Source organism: Schistocerca nitens, chromosome 8 (assembly GCF_023898315.1).
Source record: "Schistocerca nitens isolate TAMUIC-IGC-003100 chromosome 8, iqSchNite1.1, whole genome shotgun sequence".
Classification (NCBI taxonomy): Eukaryota; Metazoa; Arthropoda; class Insecta; order Orthoptera; family Acrididae; genus Schistocerca; species Schistocerca nitens.
Genome location: NC_064621.1, coordinates 615,525,666 through 615,532,680, shown reverse-complemented (window position 1 = coordinate 615,532,680; position 7,015 = coordinate 615,525,666). Strand labels below are relative to the sequence as shown.

Below are 7,015 nucleotides of genomic sequence, written 5' to 3'. Positions count from 1 at the left end.
GATTAATGAATAATTCGGGCGGCGATTGTGTGGCCGGAGAGGAGGCAGCTTGGAATAGCCGCGCGCCTTGCGGCCGGAAATTAGGGCAGCCGGGCCGGCCGCTCCTCGTGTGCCGGACGCCCCTCCACACTGCACAGTGCCGACTGTCCGATAACAACGGCTGTCCGTGCCCTACCGTTTCTGAAAGAAAAACTCAAGTACGAGGCGTGGTTTTTAAGTCAGTATCGTTTTGAAATAAAAAAAAGACGTGCTAAGATATCTCAATGGCAACGGCCTTGCCGCAGTGGATACACCAGTTCCCGTGAGATCACCGAAGTTAAGCACTGTCGGGCGTGGTCGGCACTTGGATGGGTGACCATCCAGGCCGCAATGCGCTGTTGCCATTTTTCGGGGTGCACTCAGCCTCGTGATGCCAATTGAGGAGCTACTCGAGCGAATAGTAGCGGCTTCGGTCAAGAATACCATCGTAACGGCCGGGAGAGCGGTGTGCTGACTACACGCCCCTCCTATCCACATCCTCCACTGAGGATGACACGGCGGTCGGATGTTCCCGGTAGGTCACGACCTGAAGACGGAGTGTTTTAAGATATCTCAATAATTTTATTTTTACATGAAAGCCTGTACCTTAATCTACGCACTGACGCCATTACAGTCTGATTCTTCCTTGTTTACGTTCTGTACTGAGTGTTTAAGATGCCTCCGATAGTTGTGAGTCCCACCGACTATGAAGTACGTGCTGCTATAAGATTTCTTAGTGTTTGTTGTGGCGTAACAAGCTAGCTACGCCACACTGAGAAGTAGCCGAAAGGGCACGCGTCAACTCACGCCGTCTTGCGTTAAGTCTGAAACAGGATACTTTATGAATGCTACAAAGAAAAGAACGGAGCTTCTCGTATACTTAACTTTAATTAATTATGGTACATTTCTCTTAATAATACAAGTGAGACTCTCTCCAGATATGGTTAATGGCTTCTTGCTAGGTCGTAGCCATGGACTTAGCTGAAGGCTATTCTAACTGTCTCTCGGCAATTGAGAGAAAGGCTTCGTACGTGTAGTCGCTAGCAATGTCGTCCGTACAACTGGGGCGAGTGCTAGTAAGTCTCTCGAGACCGGCCTTGTGGTGGCGCTCGGTTTGCGATCCTGACAGTGGCGACACGCGGGTCCGACATGTACTAATGGACCGCGGCCGATTTAAACTACCACCTAGCAAGTGTGGTGTCTGGCGGTGACACCACAGTGTTAAAGGCCTAAAAGCGATCGATATTCATCGTGAGATCTGTGCAGTTTACGGAGAAAACATTATGAGTGATGGAATGGTAAGATAGTGGGTGAGAGCATTTAAAGATGGCCGCACAGACGTGCGTGATGGACAACGGAGTGGGCGTCCTTCGGTCGTTAATGAAAGTGGACAATAAGGTGAAAGAAAACAGACGCTTTACGATTTCCTCCTTGAGAGATGATTTTCCTAATGTTTCTCGTAGTGTTTTGTATGGCATTGTGACCGAGCACTGGAATTACCGAAAACTGTGCGCACGTTGGGTACCGAAAATGTTGACGGATGTGCACAAAACCAAACTTTTAGACGGAGCATTTACTTTCCATGAGCGGTACCACAACGACGGTGATGATTTCGTAAGCCAAATTATTACGGGCGATGAAACGTGGGTGGCCTACGTCACACCACAATCAAAGGAACAGTCCATGGAAGTTGAGCAAGGGCATCGTTATGCTGCAAGACAATGCCCGTCCGCATGTGGCGAATCAGACCAAAGATCTCATCACATCTTTTCGATGGGAAACTCTAGATCATTGTCCGACCAGCCCCGATGTTGCGCCCAGTGACTACCATCTGTTCCTGCACTTGAAGAAACACCTGGGCGGTCAGCGTCTTCAAGACGATGACGAAGTCAAAACAGTGGTGATGCTGTGGTTAACAAGTCAGGCGGCAGACTTCTATGAGGAGGGTATTCAAAAACTGGTACAACGTTATGGCCAGTGCCTCAATATTGACGGAAATTATGTAGAAAAGTAGATTAAGGTACAGGCTTTCATGCAGAAATAAAATTATTGATATATCTTAGCAAGTCTTTCTTTGATTTCAAAACGGTACTTACTTAAATAACACGCCTCGTATTAATGATCAGTAGAAGAGGAGAAAGGATGTGACGCTGTTCACGAAAACATTGTTCGATAAATTAAATTGTCTTCAAACACAGCCGTAAAACAACTGCGACACCTTCGAGGACAATTTCATTTAAATGGAAAGTGATGCGACAGGTCGTTGGTTGGTTGATTTGGGACAGGCGACCTAAGAGCGAGGTCATCGGTCCTATTGACTGAGGGAAGGATGGGGAAGGAAGGCGGCTGTGCCCTTTCAGAGGAACCATCCTGGCATTTTCCTGAAGCGATTTAGCGAAATCACGGAAAACCTGAATTTGGGTGGCCGGACGATTGTTTGAACCGTCGTCCTCCCTAATGCGAGTCCAGTGCGCTAACCACTGTGCCCCCTCACTCGCTGAGAGGCAGTTCACTAGACAACACATTGAGACCAAATGCAACAGACATGTCACAGTAAAAGGATATCGAGACAGTGGCTTCAATACACTGAGTTCCTTCCTCATACGACAATGCAGGTGTCTATCCTTCCATGCCAAGTATCATTAAGGTACCAAATTGCATCCTGCCGTAGACTGCCCCAAGCATCTTGCAGCTGTCTTTGAAATTCTTCTTGCATGCCCTGGAAAACGAATGAACTGCGGCGTCATCACGTCCCATACGTGTTCAGTTGGCGTGATATCTCGTGATATTGCAGAAAAATGCAGTTTTTGCGCATAACGAAGAGCACGGTACATCACAGGACTCGCGTGTGGAAGTGCATTGCGTGCAGGACACCGTCCTCTCGAGGAAATGGCAGTGACACGAAGACAACAACCTGTCCTTTGTACGTGTCACAGGTTACTTTACCCTGTAGAAACAGCAATGGGATCCTGAGCTACAACAGTTGCAACCCACCTCTCCCACCCCCAACCCCCACCCCCCGCACACACAAACACTACAACGCGAAGCCTGGGTTGGCACATGTGTGATGTGAGCAAATGCACTCTGCCAGACGAGTCCAGTCATAGCGGTATCCTAAATATGATTACGATCTTCATTCACATACAGGCTCAATCTTGTCTCAACACTATAGGTATCAGATCACCAATGCACTCTCCAGTCGACACTGCCATGACACCAGAGCAGCTACACTTGGCGGTGTGATGGTGTCAGTGGTAACCTAGCCAAAGGCACACGTTATCTTAATTCTGCTGCACCCGGACTGTACCCAGTGGTCCCAGATGACAAAGCAGGTGCCTCATTTGCCAGGCTTCCCTCCCTATATGCCGTGAGAGGTCCACGCTACTCGCCCTATGCTTCGAACTTGGCGTGCGTCTGTACTATGCGGAATTCCATAACTATGGCTACATGTGTGGGAATGTTCCACAAACCACTACTGAAAACGGCGACACATCATCGGTACATTTCGCTCAATACGTGCAGCAATACATCGAAACGTCCAACCACCTTCCCACGGCCCACGATGAGACCCTGTTGAAAAGAGTGAAACTGTTCAGCAGGCGTATGTATTCGTCGGTGGGGAAGGGTTGTACCCTAGAATGAATGTTGGAAACACTGTTCACCTCTAAAACCAGCACAGTTATACCCTGCAGCGTCACAACTGGGTGTGCACAGAGAGACCTCCTGAGTTCCATCTTATCGCCGATATAGATGAATCAAATGGCTCTGAGCACTATGGGACTTAACATCTATGGTCATCAGTCCCCTAGAACTTAGAACTACTTAAACCTAACCAACCTAAGGACATCACACACATTCATGCCCGAGGCACGATTCGAACCTGCGACCGTAGCATGTAGATGAATCACTAACGCTATAAACCCAGTGTGCACATATTATACCCTTGTGCTACGAAGTACAGCCATTGATGGTGTTGCATTATCTTTTGGGGCAGAGTAAATAAGATTGTATTCACAATTTTAAGATGGCTACAGACGCAAAAGTAAAAGCTATGTGTAAAATACCACCTCAGTAGTACATCTATTATTGCTCTACAGCTGATTCCGGACCTACAAATAAATTTTGAGGTGGTATCTAGGGAAGAGCGAAAAGATGTTCCGTGATGACCAGCTTGACTGCGGGAAGTATAAAGGCAGCGGTCAGGCCATTTTGGCAAGTCGCTTGATAACGGAGGCACGACTTAGGAAAAAAATCAAGGTATTTTCATATCCCTTGTAGACATAGAAAAAGCGTTCGACAACGAAAATTTGTGCAAATGTTCGAAATTTTCAGAAAAAATTGTTATGAGTTTCAAAGGGTGTGTCTCATACGACCCATCCGGCGCATTTTCTCCACTGATCCGACAGATACTTGGAATTTCATTTTTTTTTTCGAATGTTTAACTGAAGACAACAAAAATAGATTCAGCCTATCAGAATTTTAGTGTCAATAGAAAACGTCGGTTTGTTGCCCGTTACAAACAAAATGACTTTTAATATGGAATTTAAAGAGCCCATTCGATATAGTGGCCCCAGGTGATATTCGGTTTATCGATGTTTATTAACAGGGACAGTAAAACGTGAAGAATAACCAGTACTGCAGCAGCGGCAGTGTAGCGCTGTTGCATGGCGTTAGCAGACAGCGCGCGTCATGGCGGCACTTGAGGCGAGACATGGCGGGCAAGGAAGACGTGGCTAACAAATGTCTGCGCGTCCTTCGCTGTCTGTTGTGACTATCAGCTGCATTAGAGATCGGCTGAGAGAAATCCACAGTAGCAATACTGCCCCATTCAGTACACCTTTCAAGACGATTTCACATAACGGCCTGGTGCTTCAGATCGCATACCACTAACACAATAACATCTACGGGATTTTATGAAAGCCTCAGATTAGTAATACATAACATAAAGTCGACGAAACACCTTTAATTTAGCTCAGTTACTTCATTCAGTGAGTAGCAATGCAGTACATTTATAAAGCAATTTATGACCAACTAAATGGGCAATAAATTACTTAGCTGATACCAAAGACGTTTTCTCTACGACCACCTGGGAAGTCTTTCGCTTCCTGCTAAGCCCCGAGGCGACCTCCCACTCAACCACAGGCGAGGGGTCAACCTCACTGCGTGGTGCAGTAACTGGGCTGACCACCGGTGAGGACCGATCGGAGGACTCGGATGTCCTGGACGTCCGTTGGATCCCCACGGCCGGTCCACAACAGTGGTGTCCATCCACTTGGGCCTCAAGTTGTGTAACCGAACTCATCACAGCCTGAAATTGAGAGCGAAGTGTCACAAACTCTGCTCGAATCCGCACGCAACAATCGCAGTCCCTGTCCACACTAAAGACCGTGGAAAACTAAACTATGCAGATAAACGGACTATCGGCACGTGCTGCGCAACTCTGCTGTAGACCCTGACGAAATGCAGGAACTGTGTGTAATAAATTAGATTAATACATCAATATCATCATCATCATCATCATCATCATCATCATCATCATTTCAGACTGATTATCCCTTTCGGCGTTCAGTGTGGAGCATATTCCCCCTTATAAATTCCTCCGTGATACCCTATTCAGTGCTAACATTGATGCCTCTTCTGATGTTAAGTCTATTACTCCAAAATCATTCTTAACCGAATCCAGGTACCTTCTCCTTGCTCTGCCCCGACACCTCCTACCCTCTACTGCTTAACCCATGAGTCTCTTGGGTAACCTTGCTTCTCCCATGCGTGTAACATGACCCCACCATCTAAGCCTGTTCGCCCTGACTGCTACATCTATAGAGTTCATTCCCAGTGTTTCATTGATTTCCTCATTGTGGACACCCTCCTGCCATTGTTCCCAAGTACTAGTACCTGCAATTATCCTAGCTACTTTAATATCCGTAACCTCAACCTTATTGATGAGGTAACCTGAATACAACAAAGTTGGTCGAAAAATTTAACGGTGCACCGATAGCTTAGTCTTTGTACTGAATTCCTTCTTGTAGAAGAGAGTAGATCGTATTTGAGCGCTCACTGCATTAGCTTTACTACACCTCGCTTCCAGTTCTTTCACTATGTTGCCATTCTGTGAGAATATCCATCGTAAGTACTTGAAACCGTCCACCTGTTCTAACTTTAATACGCAGAAACTAAATATTTCGCACCTTATTAGGAATTTGTAATATCTCACAAAATCGGTTTACTTTCCGACGCAGACGAAAACGCCAGAACTGTGGATATTAGATATTAAATTAACACGCAGAAACTGAAGAAACTAAACTATTAAAGAACACAAATGACATTATAAAATTTGTTCCTGGTTAGGAACTCGTAAAAGTCAAAATATCGGTTACTTCACTGTTGTTGCTTTTGTCTCGGCCGGCTACTGCTGCCAGACTAGATGACCACTCAATATCCGTATGTCCGCCTATTGTTATAGTGGGATACAGATCACTTTATGTTTGGCGCACTGATGGAGTGTACTGATTGGGTGTACCATCCAGTGGCATCCACATTACGAGCTTCGTTCTCAATATCGCATGCAGAACAGGGAGTCTGTACTGAAGGGAATTGGAGGACGACCTCCCTACCAACTTGCCTTGAAAGAAATGGTGACCAACGTCACGCATACCGGTAGTACCGCCCCAGAGGGGATTCACGGAGTCCCAGTAGCTTTTGCTAGTACGATTTGACACACGTGTGCTGCAAAATGTAGACTTGTCTGTGAACAGAGTCTCTTTAAAAAATTCAAGGCTATCGATTAATGCCCACTCACAAACAATAATCCAATTGTCATCCAGAGAAAGTCTTTGGTGCACCTGTAGGCGCTGTGGATGTATGTTGGCGTCTTTTAGAATGCGATGAGTGAGATTTGTACTCCCTAACGACCGTCCTTGTAGATCTGCTTGGAGTAGGTATGTGCCATAGACAATGTAATGTTATTGTAGCAGGCCTGTTTCACTGGTGCTTCATC

The 7,015-nt window shown here is 46.3% G+C and overlaps 1 pseudogene; it reads left to right on the top strand.

The window, feature by feature from the left end:
* Positions 1 to 265: 265 nt before the first annotated feature.
* Positions 266 to 383, top strand: LOC126200100 (5S ribosomal RNA; annotated as a pseudogene).
* The last annotated feature ends 6,632 nt before the right edge of the window (positions 384 to 7,015 follow it).